Source organism: Equus caballus, chromosome 24 (genome assembly GCF_041296265.1).
Source record: "Equus caballus isolate H_3958 breed thoroughbred chromosome 24, TB-T2T, whole genome shotgun sequence".
NCBI classification, from domain to species: Eukaryota; Metazoa; Chordata; class Mammalia; order Perissodactyla; family Equidae; genus Equus; species Equus caballus.
In genome coordinates, this window is record NC_091707.1 from 898,248 (window position 1) to 921,412 (window position 23,165).

The window sequence follows — 23,165 nt, forward strand, 5'->3', positions numbered from 1 at the left end:
AACGTGCAGGGTTCTTTCCAAAGGGCGAGTTGGGCCCCTCAGCATCTTGCTTCCAGCTCTTTGCGAACCTACAAAACAACTCGCTCTGCACAGTGCTCTTACAGCCTACCGGGAACATGACTTACAAAGGCCTGTGAAACGCAGTTTCTTTGCAGGCCTGATCTGGGTGAAGTAGAACTTCTGCTCTGGGTGTGCCACATGGCCCTAGAGCTGAAAGGCACAACGTGCAGGCTTCTTTCCAAAGGGAGAGTTGGGCCCCACAGCATCTTGCTTCCAGCTCTTTGGGAAGCTAAGAAACAACTCACTCCACACAGTGCTCTTACAGCCTACCGGGAACATCTCTTCCAAAGGCCTGTGAAACGCAGTTTCTTTGCAGGCCTGATCTGGCTGAAGTGGAACTTCTGCTCTGGATGTGCCACATTGACCTAGAGCTCAAAGGCACAACGTGCAGGCTTCTTAAAAAAGGGCGAGGTGGGACCCAGAGCATCTTGCTTCCAGCTCTTTGGGAAGCTAAGAAACAACTCGCTCTGCACAGCGCTCTTACAGCCTACCGGGAACATCTCTTACGAAGGCCTGTGAAACGCAGTTTCTTTGCAGTCCTGATGTATCTGAAGTAGAATTCTGCTCCGGGTGTGCTACATACCCCAAGAGCTGAAAGACACAACGTGCAGTCTCCTATCCAAAGGGCGAGTTGGTCCCCAAAGCATCTTGCTTCCAGCTCTTTGGAAGCTGAGAAACAACTCGCTCTGCACAGTGCTCTTACAGCCTACCGGGAACATCTCTTACAAAGGCCTGTGAAACGCAGTTTCTTTGCAGGCCTGATCTGGCTGAAGTAGAACTTCTGCTCTGGGTGTGCTACATTGCCCTAGAGCTGAAAGGCACAACGTGCAGTCTCAGTTCCAAAGGGAGATTTGGGGCCCAGAGAATCTTGCTTCCACCTCTTTGTGAAGCGAAGAAACAACTCGCTCTGCACAGTGCTCTTACAGCCTACCGTGAACATCTCTTCCAAAGGCCTGTTAAACGCAGTTTCTTTGCAGGCCTGATCTGGCTGAAGTAGAACTTCTGCTCTGGTTGGGCCACATGGCCCTAGAGCTGAAAGGCACAACGTGCAGGCTTCTTTCCAAAGGGCGAGTTGGGACCCAGAGCATCTTGCTTCCAGCTCTTTGGGAAGCTAAGAAACAACTCGCTCTGCACAGTGCTCTTACAGCCTTCGGGAACATCTCTTCCAAAGGCCTGTGAAACGCAGTTTCTTCCCAGCCCTGATCTGGCTGAAGTAGAACTTCTGCTCTGCCGGGTCCTACATGGCGCTAGACCTGCAAGGCACAAAGTCTTGCCTTGTTTCCACAAGGGTAGACAAGTCCCTCAGGTCCAGATTCCAGCTCTTTCGGCAGCTAAGAAACAACTCGCTCTGCACAGTGCTCTTACAGCCTACCGGGAACATCTCTTACAAAGGCCTGTGAAACGCAGTTTCTTTCCAGGCCTGTTCTGGCTGAAGTAGAACTTCTGCTCTGGGTGTGCCACATGGCCCTAGAGCTGAAAGGCACAACGTGCAGGCTTCTTTCCAAAGGGCGAGTTGGGCCCCAAAGCCTCTTGCATCCAGCTCTTTGGGAAGCTAAGAAACAACTCGCTCTGCAGACCTCTTACAGCCAACCGGGAACATCTCTTACAAAGGCCTGTGAAACGCAGTTTCTTTGCAGGCCTGATCTGGCTGAAGTGGGACTTCTGCTCTGGGTGTGCTACTTTGCCCTAGAGCTGAAAGGCACAACGTGCAGGCTTCTTTCCAAAGGGCGAGTTGGGCCCCACAGCATCTTGTTTCCAGCTCTTTGGGAAGCTAAGAAACAACTCGCTCTGCACAGTGCTCTTACAGCCTACCGGGAACATCTCTTCCAAAGGCCTGTGAAACGCAGTTTCTTTGCAGGCCTGATCTGGCTGAAGTAGGTCTTCTGCTCTGGGTGTGCTACTTTGCCCTAGAGCTGAAAGGCACAACGTGCTGGCTTCTTTCCAAAGGGCGAGTTGGGCCCCACAGCATCTTGCTTCCAGCTCTTTGGGAAGCTAAGAAACAACTCGCTCTGCACAGTGCTCTTACAGCCTACCGGGAACATCTCTTCCAAAGGCCTGTGAAATGCAGTTTCTTTGCAGGCTTGATCTGGCTGAAGTAGGACTTCTGCTCTGGGTCTGCTACTTTGCCCTAGAGCTGAAAGGGACAACGTGCAGGGTTCTTTCCAAAGGGCGAGTTGGGCCCCTCAGCATCTTGCTTCCAGCTCTTTGCGAACCTACAAAACAACTCGCTCTGCACAGTGCTCTTACAGCCTAGTGGGAACATCTCTTCCAAAGGCCTGTGAAACGCAGTTTCTTTGCAGGCCTGATCTGGCTGAAGTAAGTCTTCTTGTCTGGGTGTGCTACTTTGCCCTAGAGCTGAAAGGCACAACGTGCAGGCTTCTTTCCAAAGGGCGAGTTGGGCCCCACAGCATCTTCCTTCCAGCTCTTTGGGAACCTAAGAAACAACTCGCTCTGCACAGTGCTCTTACAGCCTAGTGGTTACATCTCTTCCAAAGGCCCGTGAAACGCAGTTTCTTTGCAGGCCTGATCTGGCTGAAGCAGGTCTTCTGCTCTGGGTGTGCTACTTTGTCCTAGAGCTGAAAGGCACAACATGCAGGCTTCTTTCCAAAGGGCGAGTTGGGCCTCAGAGCATCTTGGTTCCAGCTCTTTGGGAAGCGAAGAAACAACTCGCTCTGCACAGTGCTCTTCCAACCAAGTGAGAACATCTCTTCCAAAGGAATGTGAAACGCAGTTTCTTTGCAGGCCTGATCTGGGTGAAGTAAGTCTTCTGGTCTGGGTGTGCTACTTTGCCCTAGAGCTGAAAGGCACAACGTGCAGGCTTCTTTCCAAAGGGCGAGTTGGGCCCCACAGCATCTTGCTTCCAGCTCTTTGGGAAGCTAAGAAACAACTCGCTCTGCACAGTGCTCTTACAGCCTAGTGGGAACATCTCTTCCAAAGGCCCGTGAAACGCAGTTTCTTTGCAGGCCTGATCTGGCTGAAGTGGGACTTCTGCTCTGGGTGTGCTACTTTGCCCTAGAGCTGAAAGGCACAACTTGAAGGCTTCTTTCCAAAGGGCGAGTTGGGCCCCACAGCATCTTGTTTCCAGCTCTTTGGGAAGCTAAGAAACAACTCGCTCTGCACAGTGCTCTTACAGCCTAGTGGGAACATCTCTTCCAAAGGCCTGTGAAACGCAGTTTCTTCCCATCCCTGATCTGGCTGAAGTAGAACTTCTGCTCTGCCGGGTCCTACATGGCGCTGGAGCTGCAAGGCACAAAGTCCTGCCTTGTTTCCACAAGGGTAGACAAGTCCCTCAGGTCCAGCTTCCAGCTCTTTCGGCAGCTAAGAAACAACTCGCTCTGCACAGTGCTCTTACAGCCTACCGGGAGCATCTCTTCCAAAGACCTGTGAAACGCAGTTTCTTTGCAGGCCTGATCTGGCTGAAGTAGAACTTCTGCTCTGGGTTTGCTACATTGCCCTGGAGCTGAGAGGCACAACCCGCAGTTTTCTTTCCAAAGGGCGAGTTGGGCCCCAAAGCATCTTGCTTCCAGCTCTTTGGGAAGCTAAGAAACTATTCGCTCTGCAGACCTCTCTTACAGCCAACCGGGAACATCTCTTGCAAAGGCCTGAGAAATACAGTTTCCTTGCAGGCCTTATCTCGCTGAGGTAGAACTGCTGCTATGCCGTGTCCTACATCGGCCTAGAGTTGCAAGGCTCAAAGTCCTGCCTTGACTCCTCAAGGGCAGACAGGCCCCACAGCGTGGGGCTTCCACCTCTTTGGGCAGCTAAGAAACAACTTGCTCTGCACTGGTGTTTTACAGCCTACAGGGAACGAGTCTTACAAAGGCCTGTGAAACGCAGTTTCTTCCCAGGCCTGATCTGGCTGAAGTAGAACTTCTGCTCTGCTGGGTCCTACATGGCGCTAGAGCTGCAAGGCACAAAGTCCTGCCTTGTTTCCACAAGGGTAGACAAGTCCCTCAGGTCCAGCTTCCAGCTCTTTCGGCAGCTAAGAAACAAATCGCTCTGCACAGTGCTCTTACGGCCTACCGGGAACATCTCTTCCAAAGGCCTGTGAAACGCAGTTTCTTTCCAGGCCTGTTCTGGCTGAAGTAGAACTTCTGCTCTGGGTGAGCCACGTGGCCCTAGAGCTGAAAGGCACAACGTGCAGGCTTCTTTCCAAAGGGCGAGTTGGGCCCCAAAGCCTCTTGCATCCAGCTCTTTGGGAAGCTAAGAAACAACTCGCTCTGCAGACCTCTTACAGCCAACCGGGAACATCTCTTACAAAGGCCTGTGAAACGCAGTTTCTTTGCAGGCCTGATCTGGCTGAAGTAGGACTTCTGCTCTGGGTGTGCTACTTTGCCCTAGAGCTGAAAGGCACAACGTGCAGGCTTCTTTCCAAAGGGCGAGTTGGGCCCCACAGCATCTTGTTTCCAGCTCTTTGGGAAGCTAAGAAACAACTCGCTCTGCACAGTGCTCTTACAGCCTACCGGGAACATCTCTTCCAAAGGCCTGTGAAACGCAGTTTCTTTGCAGGCCTGATCTGGCTGAAGTAGGACTTCTGCTCTGGGTGTGCTACTTTGCCCTAGAGCTGAAAGGCACAACGTGCTGGCTTCTTTCCAAAGGGCGAGTTGGGCCCCACAGCATCTTGCTTCCAGCTCTTTGGGAAGCTAAGAAACAACTCGCTCTGCACAGTGCTCTTACAGCCTACCGGGAACATCTCTTCCAAAGGCCTGTGAAACGCAGTTTCTTTGCAGGCTTGATCTGGCTGAAGTAGGACTTCTGCTCTGGGTCTGCTACTTTGCCCTAGAGCTGAAAGGGACAACGTGCAGGGTTCTTTCCAAAGGGCGAGTTGGGCCCCTCAGCATCTTGCTTCCAGCTCTTTGCGAACCTACAAAACAACTCGCTCTGCACAGTGCTCTTACAGCCTACCGGGAAGATCTCTTCCAAAGGCCTGTGAAACGCAGTTTCTTCCCAGCCCTGATCTGGCTGAAGTAGAACTTCTGGTCTGCCGGGTCCTACATGGCGCTAGAGCTGCAAGGCACAAAGTCTTGCCTTGTTTCCACAAGGGTAGACAAGTCCCTCAGGTCCAGATTCCAGCTCTTTCGGCAGCTAAGAAATAACACGCTCTGCACAGTGCTCTTACAGCCTACCGGGAACATCTCTTCCAAAGGGCTGTGAAACGCAGTTTCTTTGCAGGCCTGATCTGGCTGAAGTAGAACTTCTGCTCTGGGTGTGCTACGTTGCCCTGGACCTGAAAGGCACAATCCGCAGGCTTCTTTCCAAAGGACGATTTGGGCCCCATAGCATCTTCCTTCCAGCTCTTTGGGAAGCTAAGAAGCAACTGGCTCTGCAGACCTCTCTTACAGCCAACTGGGAGCATCTCTTGCAAAGGCCTGAGAAATGCAGTTTCTTTGCAGGCCTTATCTCGCTGAGGTAGAACTGCTGCTATGCCATATCCTACTTCGGCCTAGAGTTGCAAGGCTCAAAGTCCTGCCTTGACTCCTCAAGGGCAGACAGGCCCCACAGCGTGGGGATTCCACCTCTTTGGGCAGCTAAGAAACAACTTGCTCTGCACTGGTGTTTTACAGCCTACAGGGAACGAGTCTTACAAAGGCCTGTGAAACGCAGTTTCTTCCCAGCCCTGATGTGGCTGAAGTAGAACTTCTGCTCTGCCGGGTCCTACATGGCGCTAGAGCTGCAAGGCACAAAGTCCTGCCTTGTTTCCACAAGGGTAGACAAGTCCCTCAGGTCCAGCTTCCAGCTCTTTCGGCAGCTAAGAAACAACTCGCTCTGCACAGTGCTCTTACAGCCTACCGTGAACATCTCTTCCAAAGGCCTGTTAAACGCAGTTTCTTTGCAGGCCTGATCTGGCTGAAGTAGAACTTCTGCTCTGGTTGGGCCACATGGCCCTAGAGCTGAAAGGCACAACGTGCAGGCTTCTTTCCAAAGGGCGAGTTGGGACCCAGAGCATCTTGCTTCCAGCTCTTTGGGAAGCTAAGAAACAACTCGCTCTGCACAGTGCTTTTACAGCCTACCGGGAACATGACTTACAAAGGCCTGTGAAACGCAGTTTCTTTGCAGGCCTGATCTTGCTGAAGTAGAACTTCTGCTCTGGGTGTGCCACATTGCCCTAGAGCTGAAAGGCACAACGTGCAGGCTTCTTTCCAAAGGGCGAGTTGGGCCTCAGAGCATCTTGCTTCCAGCTCTTTGGGAAGCGAAGAAACAACTCGCTCTGCACAGTGCTCTTACAGCCTACCGGGAAAATCTCTTCCAAAGGCCTGTGAAACGCAGTTTCTTCCCAGCCCTGATCAGGCTGAAGTAGAAGTTCTGCTCTGCCGGGTCCTACATGGCGCTAGAGCTGCAAGGCACAAAGTCCTGCCTTGTTTCCACAAGGGTAGACAAGTCCCTCAGGTCCAGCTTCCAGCTCTTTCGGCAGCTAAGAAACAACTCGCTCTGCACAGTGCTCTTACAGCCTACCGGGAGCATCTCTTCCAAAGGCCTGTGAAGCGCAGTTTCTTTGCAGGCCTGATCTGGCTGAAGTAGGACTTCTGCTCTGGGTGTGCTACTTTGCCCTAGAGCTGAAAGGCACAACGTGCAGGCTTCTTTCCAAACGGCGAGTTGGGCATCAAAGCATCTTTCTTCCAGCTCTTTGGGAAGCTAAGAAACAACTCGCTCTGCACAGTGCTTTTACAGCCTACCGGGAACATGACTTACAAAGGCCTGTGAAACGCAGTTTCTTTGCAGGCCTGATCTGGCTGAAGTAGAACTTCTGCTCTGGGTGTGCCACATTGCCCTAGAGCTGAAAGGCACAACGTGCAGGCTTCTTTCCAAAGGGCGAGTTGGGCCTCAGAGCATCTTGCTTCCAGCTCTTTGGGAAGCTAAGAAACAACTCGCTCTGCACAGTGCTCTTACAGCCTACCGGGTGCATCTCTTCCAAAGTCCTGTGAAACGCAGTTTCTTTGCAGGCCTGATCTGGATGAAGTAGGACTTCTGCTCTGGGTGTGCTACTTTGCCCTAGAGCTGAAAGGCACAACTTGAAGGCTTCTTTCCAAAGGGCGAGTTGGGCCCCACAGCATCTTGTTTCCAGCTCTTTGGGAAGCTAAGAAACAACTCGCTCTGCACAGTGCTCTTACAGCCTAGTGGGAACATCTCTTCCAAAGGCCTGTGAAACGCAGTTTCTTCCCATCCCTGATCTGGCTGAAGTAGAACTTCTGCTCTGCCGGGTCCTACATGGCGCTGGAGCTGCAAGGCACAAAGTCCTGCCTTGTTTCCACAAGGGTAGACAAGTCCCTCAGGTCCAGCTTCCAGCTCTTTCGGCAGCTAAGAAACAACTCGCTCTGCACAGTGCTCTTACAGCCTACCGGGAGCATCTCTTCCAAAGACCTGTGAAACGCAGTTTCTTTGCAGGCCTGATCTGGCTGAAGTAGAACTTCTGCTCTGGGTTTGCTACATTGCCCTGGAGCTGAGAGGCACAACCCGCAGTTTTCTTTCCAAAGGGCGAGTTGGGCCCCAAAGCATCTTGCTTCCAGCTCTTTGGGAAGCTAAGAAACTATTCGCTCTGCAGACCTCTCTTACAGCCAACCGGGAACATCTCTTGCAAAGGCCTGAGAAATACAGTTTCCTTGCAGGCCTTATCTCGCTGAGGTAGAACTGCTGCTATGCCGTGTCCTACATCGGCCTAGAGTTGCAAGGCTCAAAGTCCTGCCTTGACTCCTCAAGGGCAGACAGGCCCCACAGCGTGGGGCTTCCACCTCTTTGGGCAGCTAAGAAACAACTTGCTCTGCACTGGTGTTTTACAGCCTACAGGGAACGAGTCTTACAAAGGCCTGTGAAACGCAGTTTCTTCCCAGGCCTGATCTGGCTGAAGTAGAACTTCTGCTCTGCTGGGTCCTACATGGCGCTAGAGCTGCAAGGCACAAAGTCCTGCCTTGTTTCCACAAGGGTAGACAAGTCCCTCAGGTCCAGCTTCCAGCTCTTTCGGCAGCTAAGAAACAAATCGCTCTGCACAGTGCTCTTACGGCCTACCGGGAACATCTCTTCCAAAGGCCTGTGAAACGCAGTTTCTTTCCAGGCCTGTTCTGGCTGAAGTAGAACTTCTGCTCTGGGTGAGCCACGTGGCCCTAGAGCTGAAAGGCACAACGTGCAGGCTTCTTTCCAAAGGGCGAGTTGGGCCCCAAAGCCTCTTGCATCCAGCTCTTTGGGAAGCTAAGAAACAACTCGCTCTGCAGACCTCTTACAGCCAACCGGGAACATCTCTTACAAAGGCCTGTGAAACGCAGTTTCTTTGCAGGCCTGATCTGGCTGAAGTAGGACTTCTGCTCTGGGTGTGCTACTTTGCCCTAGAGCTGAAAGGCACAACGTGCAGGCTTCTTTCCAAAGGGCGAGTTGGGCCCCACAGCATCTTGTTTCCAGCTCTTTGGGAAGCTAAGAAACAACTCGCTCTGCACAGTGCTCTTACAGCCTACCGGGAACATCTCTTCCAAAGGCCTGTGAAACGCAGTTTCTTTGCAGGCCTGATCTGGCTGAAGTAGGACTTCTGCTCTGGGTGTGCTACTTTGCCCTAGAGCTGAAAGGCACAACGTGCTGGCTTCTTTCCAAAGGGCGAGTTGGGCCCCACAGCATCTTGCTTCCAGCTCTTTGGGAAGCTAAGAAACAACTCGCTCTGCACAGTGCTCTTACAGCCTACCGGGAACATCTCTTCCAAAGGCCTGTGAAACGCAGTTTCTTTGCAGGCTTGATCTGGCTGAAGTAGGACTTCTGCTCTGGGTCTGCTACTTTGCCCTAGAGCTGAAAGGGACAACGTGCAGGGTTCTTTCCAAAGGGCGAGTTGGGCCCCTCAGCATCTTGCTTCCAGCTCTTTGCGAACCTACAAAACAACTCGCTCTGCACAGTGCTCTTACAGCCTACCGGGAAGATCTCTTCCAAAGGCCTGTGAAACGCAGTTTCTTCCCAGCCCTGATCTGGCTGAAGTAGAACTTCTGGTCTGCCGGGTCCTACATGGCGCTAGAGCTGCAAGGCACAAAGTCTTGCCTTGTTTCCACAAGGGTAGACAAGTCCCTCAGGTCCAGATTCCAGCTCTTTCGGCAGCTAAGAAATAACACGCTCTGCACAGTGCTCTTACAGCCTACCGGGAACATCTCTTCCAAAGGGCTGTGAAACGCAGTTTCTTTGCAGGCCTGATCTGGCTGAAGTAGAACTTCTGCTCTGGGTGTGCTACGTTGCCCTGGAGCTGAAAGGCACAATCCGCAGGCTTCTTTCCAAAGGACGATTTGGGCCCCATAGCATCTTCCTTCCAGCTCTTTGGGAAGCTAAGAAGCAACTGGCTCTGCAGACCTCTCTTACAGCCAACTGGGAGCATCTCTTGCAAAGGCCTGAGAAATGCAGTTTCTTTGCAGGCCTTATCTCGCTGAGGTAGAACTGCTGCTATGCCATATCCTACTTCGGCCTAGAGTTGCAAGGCTCAAAGTCCTGCCTTGACTCCTCAAGGGCAGACAGGCCCCACAGCGTGGGGATTCCACCTCTTTGGGCAGCTAAGAAACAACTTGCTCTGCACTGGTGTTTTACAGCCTACAGGGAACGAGTCTTACAAAGGCCTGTGAAACGCAGTTTCTTCCCAGCCCTGATGTGGCTGAAGTAGAACTTCTGCTCTGCCGGGTCCTACATGGCGCTAGAGCTGCAAGGCACAAAGTCCTGCCTTGTTTCCACAAGGGTAGACAAGTCCCTCAGGTCCAGCTTCCAGCTCTTTCGGCAGCTAAGAAACAACTCGCTCTGCACAGTGCTCTTACAGCCTACCGTGAACATCTCTTCCAAAGGCCTGTTAAACGCAGTTTCTTTGCAGGCCTGATCTGGCTGAAGTAGAACTTCTGCTCTGGTTGGGCCACATGGCCCTAGAGCTGAAAGGCACAACGTGCAGGCTTCTTTCCAAAGGGCGAGTTGGGACCCAGAGCATCTTGCTTCCAGCTCTTTGGGAAGCTAAGAAACAACTCGCTCTGCACAGTGCTTTTACAGCCTACCGGGAACATGACTTACAAAGGCCTGTGAAACGCAGTTTCTTTGCAGGCCTGATCTTGCTGAAGTAGAACTTCTGCTCTGGGTGTGCCACATTGCCCTAGAGCTGAAAGGCACAACGTGCAGGCTTCTTTCCAAAGGGCGAGTTGGGCCTCAGAGCATCTTGCTTCCAGCTCTTTGGGAAGCGAAGAAACAACTCGCTCTGCACAGTGCTCTTACAGCCTACCGGGAAAATCTCTTCCAAAGGCCTGTGAAACGCAGTTTCTTCCCAGCCCTGATCAGGCTGAAGTAGAAGTTCTGCTCTGCCGGGTCCTACATGGCGCTAGAGCTGCAAGGCACAAAGTCCTGCCTTGTTTCCACAAGGGTAGACAAGTCCCTCAGGTCCAGCTTCCAGCTCTTTCGGCAGCTAAGAAACAACTCGCTCTGCACAGTGCTCTTACAGCCTACCGGGAGCATCTCTTCCAAAGGCCTGTGAAGCGCAGTTTCTTTGCAGGCCTGATCTGGCTGAAGTAGGACTTCTGCTCTGGGTGTGCTACTTTGCCCTAGAGCTGAAAGGCACAACGTGCAGGCTTCTTTCCAAACGGCGAGTTGGGCATCAAAGCATCTTTCTTCCAGCTCTTTGGGAAGCTAAGAAACAACTCGCTCTGCACAGTGCTTTTACAGCCTACCGGGAACATGACTTACAAAGGCCTGTGAAACGCAGTTTCTTTGCAGGCCTGATCTGGCTGAAGTAGAACTTCTGCTCTGGGTGTGCCACATTGCCCTAGAGCTGAAAGGCACAACGTGCAGGCTTCTTTCCAAAGGGCGAGTTGGGCCTCAGAGCATCTTGCTTCCAGCTCTTTGGGAAGCTAAGAAACAACTCGCTCTGCACAGTGCTCTTACAGCCTACCGGGTGCATCTCTTCCAAAGTCCTGTGAAACGCAGTTTCTTTGCAGGCCTGATCTGGATGAAGTAGGACTTCTGCTCTGGGTGTGCTACTTTGCCCTAGAGCTGAAAGGCACAACTTGAAGGCTTCTTTCCAAAGGGCGAGTTGGGCCCCACAGCATCTTGTTTCCAGCTCTTTGGGAAGCTAAGAAACAACTCGCTCTGCACAGTGCTCTTACAGCCTAGTGGGAACATCTCTTCCAAAGGCCTGTGAAACGCAGTTTCTTCCCATCCCTGATCTGGCTGAAGTAGAACTTCTGCTCTGCCGGGTCCTACATGGCGCTGGAGCTGCAAGGCACAAAGTCCTGCCTTGTTTCCACAAGGGTAGACAAGTCCCTCAGGTCCAGCTTCCAGCTCTTTCGGCAGCTAAGAAACAACTCGCTCTGCACAGTGCTCTTACAGCCTACCGGGAGCATCTCTTCCAAAGACCTGTGAAACGCAGTTTCTTTGCAGGCCTGATCTGGCTGAAGTAGAACTTCTGCTCTGGGTTTGCTACATTGCCCTGGAGCTGAGAGGCACAACCCGCAGTTTTCTTTCCAAAGGGCGAGTTGGGCCCCAAAGCATCTTGCTTCCAGCTCTTTGGGAAGCTAAGAAACTATTCGCTCTGCAGACCTCTCTTACAGCCAACCGGGAACATCTCTTGCAAAGGCCTGAGAAATACAGTTTCCTTGCAGGCCTTATCTCGCTGAGGTAGAACTGCTGCTATGCCGTGTCCTACATCGGCCTAGAGTTGCAAGGCTCAAAGTCCTGCCTTGACTCCTCAAGGGCAGACAGGCCCCACAGCGTGGGGCTTCCACCTCTTTGGGCAGCTAAGAAACAACTTGCTCTGCACTGGTGTTTTACAGCCTACAGGGAACGAGTCTTACAAAGGCCTGTGAAACGCAGTTTCTTCCCAGGCCTGATCTGGCTGAAGTAGAACTTCTGCTCTGCTGGGTCCTACATGGCGCTAGAGCTGCAAGGCACAAAGTCCTGCCTTGTTTCCACAAGGGTAGACAAGTCCCTCAGGTCCAGCTTCCAGCTCTTTCGGCAGCTAAGAAACAAATCGCTCTGCACAGTGCTCTTACGGCCTACCGGGAACATCTCTTCCAAAGGCCTGTGAAACGCAGTTTCTTTCCAGGCCTGTTCTGGCTGAAGTAGAACTTCTGCTCTGGGTGAGCCACGTGGCCCTAGAGCTGAAAGGCACAACGTGCAGGCTTCTTTCCAAAGGGCGAGTTGGGCCCCAAAGCCTCTTGCATCCAGCTCTTTGGGAAGCTAAGAAACAACTCGCTCTGCAGACCTCTTACAGCCAACCGGGAACATCTCTTACAAAGGCCTGTGAAACGCAGTTTCTTTGCAGGCCTGATCTGGCTGAAGTAGGACTTCTGCTCTGGGTGTGCTACTTTGCCCTAGAGCTGAAAGGCACAACGTGCAGGCTTCTTTCCAAAGGGCGAGTTGGGCCCCACAGCATCTTGTTTCCAGCTCTTTGGGAAGCTAAGAAACAACTCGCTCTGCACAGTGCTCTTACAGCCTACCGGGAACATCTCTTCCAAAGGCCTGTGAAACGCAGTTTCTTTGCAGGCCTGATCTGGCTGAAGTAGGACTTCTGCTCTGGGTGTGCTACTTTGCCCTAGAGCTGAAAGGCACAACGTGCTGGCTTCTTTCCAAAGGGCGAGTTGGGCCCCACAGCATCTTGCTTCCAGCTCTTTGGGAAGCTAAGAAACAACTCGCTCTGCACAGTGCTCTTACAGCCTACCGGGAACATCTCTTCCAAAGGCCTGTGAAACGCAGTTTCTTTGCAGGCTTGATCTGGCTGAAGTAGGACTTCTGCTCTGGGTCTGCTACTTTGCCCTAGAGCTGAAAGGGACAACGTGCAGGGTTCTTTCCAAAGGGCGAGTTGGGCCCCTCAGCATCTTGCTTCCAGCTCTTTGCGAACCTACAAAACAACTCGCTCTGCACAGTGCTCTTACAGCCTACCGGGAAGATCTCTTCCAAAGGCCTGTGAAACGCAGTTTCTTCCCAGCCCTGATCTGGCTGAAGTAGAACTTCTGGTCTGCCGGGTCCTACATGGCGCTAGAGCTGCAAGGCACAAAGTCTTGCCTTGTTTCCACAAGGGTAGACAAGTCCCTCAGGTCCAGATTCCAGCTCTTTCGGCAGCTAAGAAATAACACGCTCTGCACAGTGCTCTTACAGCCTACCGGGAACATCTCTTCCAAAGGGCTGTGAAACGCAGTTTCTTTGCAGGCCTGATCTGGCTGAAGTAGAACTTCTGCTCTGGGTGTGCTACGTTGCCCTGGACCTGAAAGGCACAATCCGCAGGCTTCTTTCCAAAGGACGATTTGGGCCCCATAGCATCTTCCTTCCAGCTCTTTGGGAAGCTAAGAAGCAACTGGCTCTGCAGACCTCTCTTACAGCCAACTGGGAGCATCTCTTGCAAAGGCCTGAGAAATGCAGTTTCTTTGCAGGCCTTATCTCGCTGAGGTAGAACTGCTGCTATGCCATATCCTACTTCGGCCTAGAGTTGCAAGGCTCAAAGTCCTGCCTTGACTCCTCAAGGGCAGACAGGCCCCACAGCGTGGGGATTCCACCTCTTTGGGCAGCTAAGAAACAACTTGCTCTGCACTGGTGTTTTACAGCCTACAGGGAACGAGTCTTACAAAGGCCTGTGAAACGCAGTTTCTTCCCAGCCCTGATGTGGCTGAAGTAGAACTTCTGCTCTGCCGGGTCCTACATGGCGCTAGAGCTGCAAGGCACAAAGTCCTGCCTTGTTTCCACAAGGGTAGACAAGTCCCTCAGGTCCAGCTTCCAGCTCTTTCGGCAGCTAAGAAACAACTCGCTCTGCACAGTGCTCTTACAGCCTACCGTGAACATCTCTTCCAAAGGCCTGTTAAACGCAGTTTCTTTGCAGGCCTGATCTGGCTGAAGTAGAACTTCTGCTCTGGTTGGGCCACATGGCCCTAGAGCTGAAAGGCACAACGTGCAGGCTTCTTTCCAAAGGGCGAGTTGGGACCCAGAGCATCTTGCTTCCAGCTCTTTGGGAAGCTAAGAAACAACTCGCTCTGCACAGTGCTTTTACAGCCTACCGGGAACATGACTTACAAAGGCCTGTGAAACGCAGTTTCTTTGCAGGCCTGATCTTGCTGAAGTAGAACTTCTGCTCTGGGTGTGCCACATTGCCCTAGAGCTGAAAGGCACAACGTGCAGGCTTCTTTCCAAAGGGCGAGTTGGGCCTCAGAGCATCTTGCTTCCAGCTCTTTGGGAAGCGAAGAAACAACTCGCTCTGCACAGTGCTCTTACAGCCTACCGGGAAAATCTCTTCCAAAGGCCTGTGAAACGCAGTTTCTTCCCAGCCCTGATCAGGCTGAAGTAGAAGTTCTGCTCTGCCGGGTCCTACATGGCGCTAGAGCTGCAAGGCACAAAGTCCTGCCTTGTTTCCACAAGGGTAGACAAGTCCCTCAGGTCCAGCTTCCAGCTCTTTCGGCGGCTAAGAAACAACTCGCTCTGCACAGTGCTCTTACAGCCTACCGGGAGCATCTCTTCCAAAGGCCTGTGAAGCGCAGTTTCTTTGCAGGCCTGATCTGGCTGAAGTAGGACTTCTGCTCTGGGTGTGCTACTTTGCCCTAGAGCTGAAAGGCACAACGTGCAGGCTTCTTTCCAAACGGCGAGTTGGGCATCAAAGCATCTTTCTTCCAGCTCTTTGGGAAGCTAAGAAACAACTCGCTCTGCACAGTGCTTTTACAGCCTACCGGGAACATGACTTACAAAGGCCTGTGAAACGCAGTTTCTTTGCAGGCCTGATCTGGCTGAAGTAGAACTTCTGCTCTGGGTGTGCCACATTGCCCTAGAGCTGAAAGGCACAACGTGCAGGCTTCTTTCCAAAGGGCGAGTTGGGCCTCAGAGCATCTTGCTTCCAGCTCTTTGGGAAGCTAAGAAACAACTCGCTCTGCACAGTGCTCTTACAGCCTACCGGGTGCATCTCTTCCAAAGTCCTGTGAAACGCAGTTTCTTTGCAGGCCTGATCTGGATGAAGTAGGACTTCTGCTCTGGGTGTGCTACTTTGCCCTAGAGCTGAAAGGCACAACGTGCTGGCTTCTTTCCAAAGGGCGAGTTGGGCCCCACAGCATCTTGCTTCCAGCTCTTTGGGAAGCTAAGAAACAACTCGCTCTGCACAGTGCTCTTACAGCCTACCGGGTGCATGTCTTCCAAAGGCCTGTGAAACGCAGTTTCTTTGCAGGCCTGATCTGGCTGAAGTAGAACTTCTGCTCTGGGTTTGCTACATTGCCCTGGAGCTGAGAGGCACAACCCGCAGTTTTCTTTCCAAAGGGCGAGTTGGGCCCCAAAGCATCTTGCTTCCAGCTCTTTGGGAAGCTAAGAAACTATTCGCTCTGCAGACCTCTCTTACAGCCAACCGGGAACATCTCTTGCAAAGGCCTGAGAAATACAGTTTCCTTGCAGGCCTTATCTCGCTGAGGTAGAACTGCTGCTATGCCGTGTCCTACATCGGCCTAGAGTTGCAAGGCTAAAAGTCCTGCCTTGACTCCTCAAGGGCAGACAGGCCCCACAGCGTGGGGCTTCCACCTCTTTGGGCAGCTAAGAAACAACTTGCTCTGCACTGGTGTTTTACAGCCTACAGGGAACGAGTCTTACAAAGGCCTGTGAAACGCAGTTTCTTCCCAGGCCTGATCTGGCTGAAGTAGAACTTCTGCTCTGCTGGGTCCTACATGGCGCTAGAGCTGCAAGGCACAAAGTCCTGCCTTGTTTCCACAAGGGTAGACAAGTCCCTCAGGTCCAGCTTCCAGCTCTTTCGGCAGCTAAGAAACAAATCGCTCTGCACAGTGCTCTTACGGCCTACCGGGAACATCTCTTCCAAAGGCCTGTGAAACGCAGTTTCTTTCCAGGCCTGTTCTGGCTGAAGTAGAACTTCTGCTCTGGGTGAGCCACGTGGCCCTAGAGCTGAAAGGCACAACGTGCAGGCTTCTTTCCAAAGGGCGAGTTGGGCCCCAAAGCCTCTTGCATCCAGCTCTTTGGGAATCTAAGAAACAACTCGCTCTGCAGACCTCTTACAGCCAACTGGGAACATCTCTTACAAAGGCCTGTGAAACGCAGTTTCTTTGCAGGCCTGATCTGGCTGAAGTAGGACTTCTGCTCTGGGTGTGCTACTTTGCCCTAGGGCTGAAAGGCACAACGTGCAGGCTTCTTTCCAAAGGGCGAGTTGGGCCCCACAGCATCTTGTTTCCAGCTCTTTGGGAAGCTAAGAAACAACTCGCTCTGCACAGTGCTCTTACAGCCTACCGGGAACATCTCTTCCAAAGGCCTGTGAAACGCAGTTTCTTTGCAGGCCTGATCTGGCTGAAGTAGGACTTCTGCTCTGGGTGTGCTACTTTGCCCTAGAGCTGAAAGGCAAAACGTGCTGGCTTCTTTCCAAAGGGCGAGTTGGGCCCCACAGCATCTTGCTTCCAGCTCTTTGGGAAGCTAAGAAACAACTCGCTCTGCACAGTGCTCTTACAGCCTACCGGGAACATCTCTTCCAAAGGCCTGTGAAACGCAGTTTCTTTGCAGGCTTGATCTGGCTGAAGTAGGACTTCTGCTCTGGGTCTGCTACTTTGCCCTAGAGCTGAAAGGGACAACGTGCAGGGTTCTTTCCAAAGGGCGAGTTGGGCCCCTCAGCATCTTGCTTCCAGCTCTTTGCGAACCTACAAAACAACTCGCTCTGCACAGTGCTCTTACAGCCTAGTGGGAACATCTCTTCCAAAGGCCTGTGAAACGCAGTTTCTTTGCAGGCCTGATCTGGCTGAAGTAGGACTTCTGCTCTGGGTGTGCTACTTTGCCCTAGAGCTGAAAGGCACAACGTGCAGGCTTCTTTCCAAAGGGCGAGTTGGGCCCCACAGCATCTTGCTTCCAGCTCTTTGGGAAGCTAAGAAACAACTCGCTCTGCACAGTGCTCTTACAGCCTACGGGGAACATCTCTTCCAAAGGCCTGTGAAACACAGTTTCTTTGCAGGCCTGATCTGGCTGAAGTAGGACTTCTGCTCTGGTTGTGCTACTTTGCCCTAGAGCTGAAAGGCACAACGCGCAGGCTTCTTTCCAAAGGGCGAGTTGGGCCCCACAGCATCTTGCTTCCAGCTCTTTGGGAAGCTAAGAAACAACTCGCTCTGCACAGTGCTCTTACAGCCTACGGGGAACATCTCTGACAAAGGCCTGTGAAACGCAGTTTCTTTGCAGGCCTGATCTGGCTGAAGTAGGACTTCTGCTCTGGGTGTGCTACTTTGCCCTAGAGCTGAAAGGCACAACGTGCAGGCTTCTTTCCAAAGGGCGAGTTGGGCCCCACAGCATCTTGCTTCCAGCTCTTTGGGAAGCGAAGAAACAACTCGCTCTGCACAGTGCTCTTACAGCCTACCGGGAAGATCTCTTCCAAAGGCCTGTGAAACGCAGTTTCTTCCCAGCCCTGATCTGGCTGAAGTAGAACTTCTGGTCTGCCGGGTCCTACATGGCGCTAGAGCTGCAAGGCACAAAGTCTTGCCTTGTTTCCACAAGGGTAGACAAGTCCCTCAGGTCCAGATTCCAGCTCTTTCGGCAGCTAAGAAATAACACGCTCTGCACAGTGCTCTTACAGCCTACCGGGAACATCTCTTCCAAAGGGCTGTGAAACGCAGTTTCTTTGCAGGCCTGATCTGGCTGAAGTAGAACTTCTGCTCTGGGTGTGCTACGTTGCCCTGGAGCTGAAAGGCAAAATCCGCAGGCTTCTTTCCAAAGGACGATTTGGGCCCCACAGCATCTTCCTTCCAGCTCTTTGGGAAGCTAAGAAGCAACTGGCTCTGCAGACCTCTCTTACAGCCAACTGGGAGCATCTCTTGCAAAGGCCTGAGAAATGCAGTTTCTTTGCAGGCCTTATCTCGCTGAGGTAGAACTGCTGCTATGCCATATCCTACTTCGGCCTAGAGTTGCAAGGCTCAAAGTCCTGCCTTGACTCCTCAAGGGCAGACAGGCCCCACAGCGTGGGGATTCCACCTCTTTGGGCAGCTAAGAAACAACTTGCTCTGCACTGGTGTTTTACAGCCTACAGGGAACGAGTCTTACAAAGGCCTGTGAAACGCAGTTTCTTCCCAGCCCTGATGTGGCTGAAGTAGAACTTCTGCTCTGCCGGGTCCTACATGGCGCTAGAGCTGCAAGGCACCAAGTCCTGCCTTGTTTCCACAAGGGTAGACAAGTCCCTCAGGTCCAGCTTCCAGCTCTTTCGGCAGCTAAGAAACAACTCGCTCTGCACAGTGCTCTTACAGCCTACCGGGAGCATCTCTTCCAAAGGCCTGTGAAACGCAGTTTCTTTCCAGGCCTGTTCTGGCTGAAGTAGAACTTCTGCTCTGGGTGTGCCACATGGCCCTAGAGCTGAAAGGCACAACGTGCAGGCTTCTTTCCAAAGGGCGAGTTGGGCCCCAGAGCCTCTTGCATCCAGCTCTTTGGGAAGCTAAGAAACAACTCGCTCTGCAGACCTCTTACAGCCAACCGGGAACATCTCTTACAAAGGCCTGTGAAACGCAGTTTCTTTGCAGGCCTGATCTGGCTGAAGTGGGACTTCTGCTCTGGGTGTGCTACTTTGCCCTAGAGCTGAAAGGCACAACGTGAAGGCTTCTTTCCAAAGGGCGAGTTGGGCCCCACAGCATCTTGTTTCCAGCTCTTTGGGAAGCTAAGAAACAACTCGCTCTGCACAGTGCTCTTACAGCCTAGTGGGAACATCTCTTCCAAAGGCCTGTGAAACGCAGTTTCTTTGCAGGCCTGATCTGGCTGAAGTAGGTCTTCTGCTCTGGGTGTGCTACTTTGCCCTAGAGCTGAAAGGCACAACGTGCTGGCTTCTTTCCAAAGGGCGAGTTGGGCCCCACAGCATCTTGCTTCCAGCTCTTTGGGAAGCTAAGAAACAACTCGCTCTGCACAGTGCTCTTACAGCCTACCGGGAACATCTCTTCCAAAGGCCTGTGAAATGCAGTTTCTTTGCAGGCTTGATCTGGCTGAAGTAGGACTTCTGCTCTGGGTCTGCTACTTTGCCCTAGAGCTGAAAGGGACAACGTGCAGGGTTCTTTCCAAAGGGCGAGTTGGGCCCCTCAGCATCTTGCTTCCAGCTCTTTGCGAACCTACAAAACAACTCGCTCTGCACAGTGCTCTTACAGCCTACCGGGAACATGACTTACAAAGGCCTGTGAAACGCAGTTTCTTTGCAGGCCTGATCTGGGTGAAGTAGAACTTCTGCTCTGGGTGTGCCACATGGCCCTAGAGCTGAAAGGCACAACGTGCAGGCTTCTTTCCAAAGGGAGAGTTGGGCCCCACAGCATCTTGCTTCCAGCTCTTTGGGAAGCTAAGAAACAACTCACTCCACACAGTGCTCTTACAGCCTACCGGGAACATCTCTTCCAAAGGCCTGTGAAACGCAGTTTCTTTGCAGGCCTGATCTGGCTGAAGTGGAACTTCTGCTCTGGATGTGCCACATTGACCTAGAGCTCAAAGGCACAACGTGCAGGCTTCTTAAAAAAGGGCGAGGTGGGACCCAGAGCATCTTGCTTCCAGCTCTTTGGGAAGCTAAGAAACAACTCGCTCTGCACAGCGCTCTTACAGCCTACCGGGAACATCTCTTACGAAGGCCTGTGAAACGCAGTTTCTTTGCAGTCCTGATGTATCTGAAGTAGAATTCTGCTCCGGGTGTGCTACATACCCCAAGAGCTGAAAGACACAACGTGCAGTCTCCTATCCAAAGGGCGAGTTGGTCCCCAAAGCATCTTGCTTCCAGCTCTTTGGAAGCTGAGAAACAACTCGCTCTGCACAGTGCTCTTACAGCCTACCGGGAACATCTCTTACAAAGGCCTGTGAAACGCAGTTTCTTTGCAGGCCTGATCTGGCTGAAGTAGAACTTCTGCTCTGGGTGTGCTACATTGCCCTAGAGCTGAAAGGCACAACGTGCAGTCTCAGTTCCAAAGGGAGATTTGGGGCCCAGAGAATCTTGCTTCCACCTCTTTGTGAAGCGAAGAAACAACTCGCTCTGCACAGTGCTCTTACAGCCTACCGTGAACATCTCTTCCAAAGGCCTGTTAAACGCAGTTTCTTTGCAGGCCTGATCTGGCTGAAGTAGAACTTCTGCTCTGGTTGGGCCACATGGCCCTAGAGCTGAAAGGCACAACGTGCAGGCTTCTTTCCAAAGGGCGTGTTGGGACCCAGAGCATCTTGCTTCTAGCTCTTTGGGAAGCTAAGAAACAACTCGCTCTGCACAGTGCTCTTACAGCCTACCGGGAACATCTCTTCCAAAGGCCTGTGAAACGCAGTTTCTTCCCAGCCCTGATCTGGCTGAAGTAGAACTTCTGCTCTGCCGGGTCCTACATGGCGCTAGACCTGCAAGGCACAAAGTCTTGCCTTGTTTCCACAAGGGTAGACAAGTCCCTCAGGTCCAGATTCCAGCTCTTTCGGCAGCTAAGAAACAACTCGCTCTGCACATTGCTCTTACAGCCTACCGGGAACATCTCTTACAAAGGCCTGTGAAACGCAGTTTCTTTCCAGGCCTGTTCTGGCTGAAGTAGAACTTCTGCTCTGGGTGTGCCACATGGCCCTAGAGCTGAAAGGCACAACGTGCAGGCTTCTTTCCAAAGGGCGAGTTGGGCCCCAGAGCCTCTTGCATCCAGCTCTTTGGGAAGCTAAGAAACAACTCGCTCTGCAGACCTCTTACAGCCAACCGGGAACATCTCTTACAAAGGCCTGTGAAACGCAGTTTCTTTGCAGGCCTGATCTGGCTGAAGTAGGTCTTCTGCTCTGGGTGTGCTACTTTGCCCTAGAGCTGAAAGGCACAACGTGCTGGCTTCTTTCCAAAGGGCGAGTTGGGCCCCACAGCATCTTGCTTCCAGCTCTTTGGGAAGCTAAGAAACAACTCGCTCTGCACAGTGCTCTTACAGCCTAGTGGGAACATCTCTTCCAAAGGCCTGTGAAACGCAGTTTCTTTGCAGGCCTGATCTGGCTGAAGTAGGTCTTCTGCTCTGGGTGTGCTACTTTGCCCTAGAGCTGAAAGGCACAACGTGCTGGCTTCTTTCCAAAGGGCGAGTTGGGCCCCACAGCATCTTGCTTCCAGCTCTTTGGGAAGCTAAGAAACAACTCGCTCTGCACAGTGCTCTTACAGCCTACCGGGAACATCTCTTCCAAAGGCCTGTGAAATGCAGTTTCTTTGCAGGCTTGATCTGGCTGAAGTAGGACTTCTGCTCTGGGTCTGCTACTTTGCCCTAGAGCTGAAAGGGACAACGTGCAGGGTTCTTTCCAAAGGGCGAGTTGGGCCCCTCAGCATCTTGCTTCCAGCTCTTTGCGAACCTACAAAACAACTCGCTCTGCACAGTGCTCTTACAGCCTACCGGGAACATGACTTACAAAGGCCTGTGAAACGCAGTTTCTTTGCAAGCCTGATCTGGCTGAAGTGGAACTTCTGCTCTGGATGTGCCACATTGACCTAGAGCTCAAAGGCACAACGTGCAGGCTTCTTAAAAAAGGGCGAGGTGGGACCCAGAGCATCTTGCTTCCAGCTCTTTGGGAAGCTAAGAAACAACTCGCTCTGCACAGCGCTCTTACAGCCTACCGGGAACATCTCTTACGAAGGCCTGTGAAACGCAGTTTCTTTGCAGTCCTGATGTATCTGAAGTAGAATTCTGCTCCGGGTGTGCTACATACCCCAAGAGCTGAAAGACACAACGTGCAGTCTCCTATCCAAAGGGCGAGTTGGTCCCCAAAGCATCTTGCTTCCAGCTCTTTGGAAGCTGAGAAACAACTCGCTCTGCACAGTGCTCTTACAGCCTACCGGGAACATCTCTTACAAAGGCCTGTGAAACGCAGTTTCTTTGCAGGCCTGATCTGGCTGAAGTAGAACTTCTGCTCTGGGTGTGCTACATTGCCCTAGAGCTGAAAGGCACAACGTGCAGTCTCAGTTCCAAAGGGAGATTTGGGGCCCAGAGAATCTTGCTTCCACCTCTTTGTGAAGCGAAGAAACAACTCGCTCTGCACAGTGCTCTTACAGCCTACCGTGAACATCTCTTCCAAAGGCCTGTTAAACGCAGTTTCTTTGCAGGCCTGATCTGGCTGAAGTAGAACTTCTGCTCTGGTTGGGCCACATGGCCCTAGAGCTGAAAGGCACAACGTGCAGGCTTCTTTCCAAAGGGCGAGTTGGGACCCAGAGCATCTTGCTTCCAGCTCTTTGGGAAGCTAAGAAACAACTCGCTCTGCACAGTGCTCTTACAGCCTTCGGGAACATCTCTTCCAAAGGCCTGTGAAACGCAGTTTCTTCCCAGCCCTGATCTGGCTGAAGTAGAACTTCTGCTCTGCCGGGTCCTACATGGCGCTAGACCTGCAAGGCACAAAGTCTTGCCTTGTTTCCACAGGGGTAGACAAGTCCCTCAGGTCCAGATTCCAGCTCTTTCGGCAGCTAAGAAACAACTCGCTCTGCACAGTGCTCTTACAGCCTACCGGGAACATCTCTTACAAAGGCCTGTGAAACGCAGTTTCTTTCCAGGCCTGTTCTGGCTGAAGTAGAACTTCTGCTCTGGGTGTGCCACATGGCCCTAGAGCTGAAAGGCACAACGTGCAGGCTTCTTTCCAAAGGGCGAGTTGGGCCCCAAAGCCTCTTGCATCCAGCTCTTTGGGAAGCTAAGAAACAACTCGCTCTGCAGACCTCTTACAGCCAACCGGGAACATCTCTTACAAAGGCCTGTGAAACGCAGTTTCTTTGCAGGCCTGATCTGGCTGAAGTGGGACTTCTGCTCTGGGTGTGCTACTTTGCCCTAGAGCTGAAAGGCACAACGTGCTGGCTTCTTTCCAAAGGGCGAGTTGGGCCCCACAGCATCTTGCTTCCAGCTCTTTGGGAAGCTAAGAAACAACTCGCTCTGCACAGTGCTCTTACAGCCTACCGGGAAGATCTCTTCCAAAGGCCTGTGAAACGCAGTTTCTTCCCAGCCCTGATCTGGCTGAAGTAGAACTTCTGGTCTGCCGGGTCCTACATGGCGCTAGAGCTGCAAGGCACAAAGTCTTGCCTTGTTTCCACAAGGGTAGACAAGTCCCTCAGGTCCAGATTCCAGCTCTTTCGGCAGCTAAGAAATAACACGCTCTGCACAGTGCTCTTACAGCCTACCGGGAACATCTCTTCCAAAGGGCTGTGAAACGCAGTTTCTTTGCAGGCCTGATCTGGCTGAAGTAGAACTTCTGCTCTGGGTGTGCTA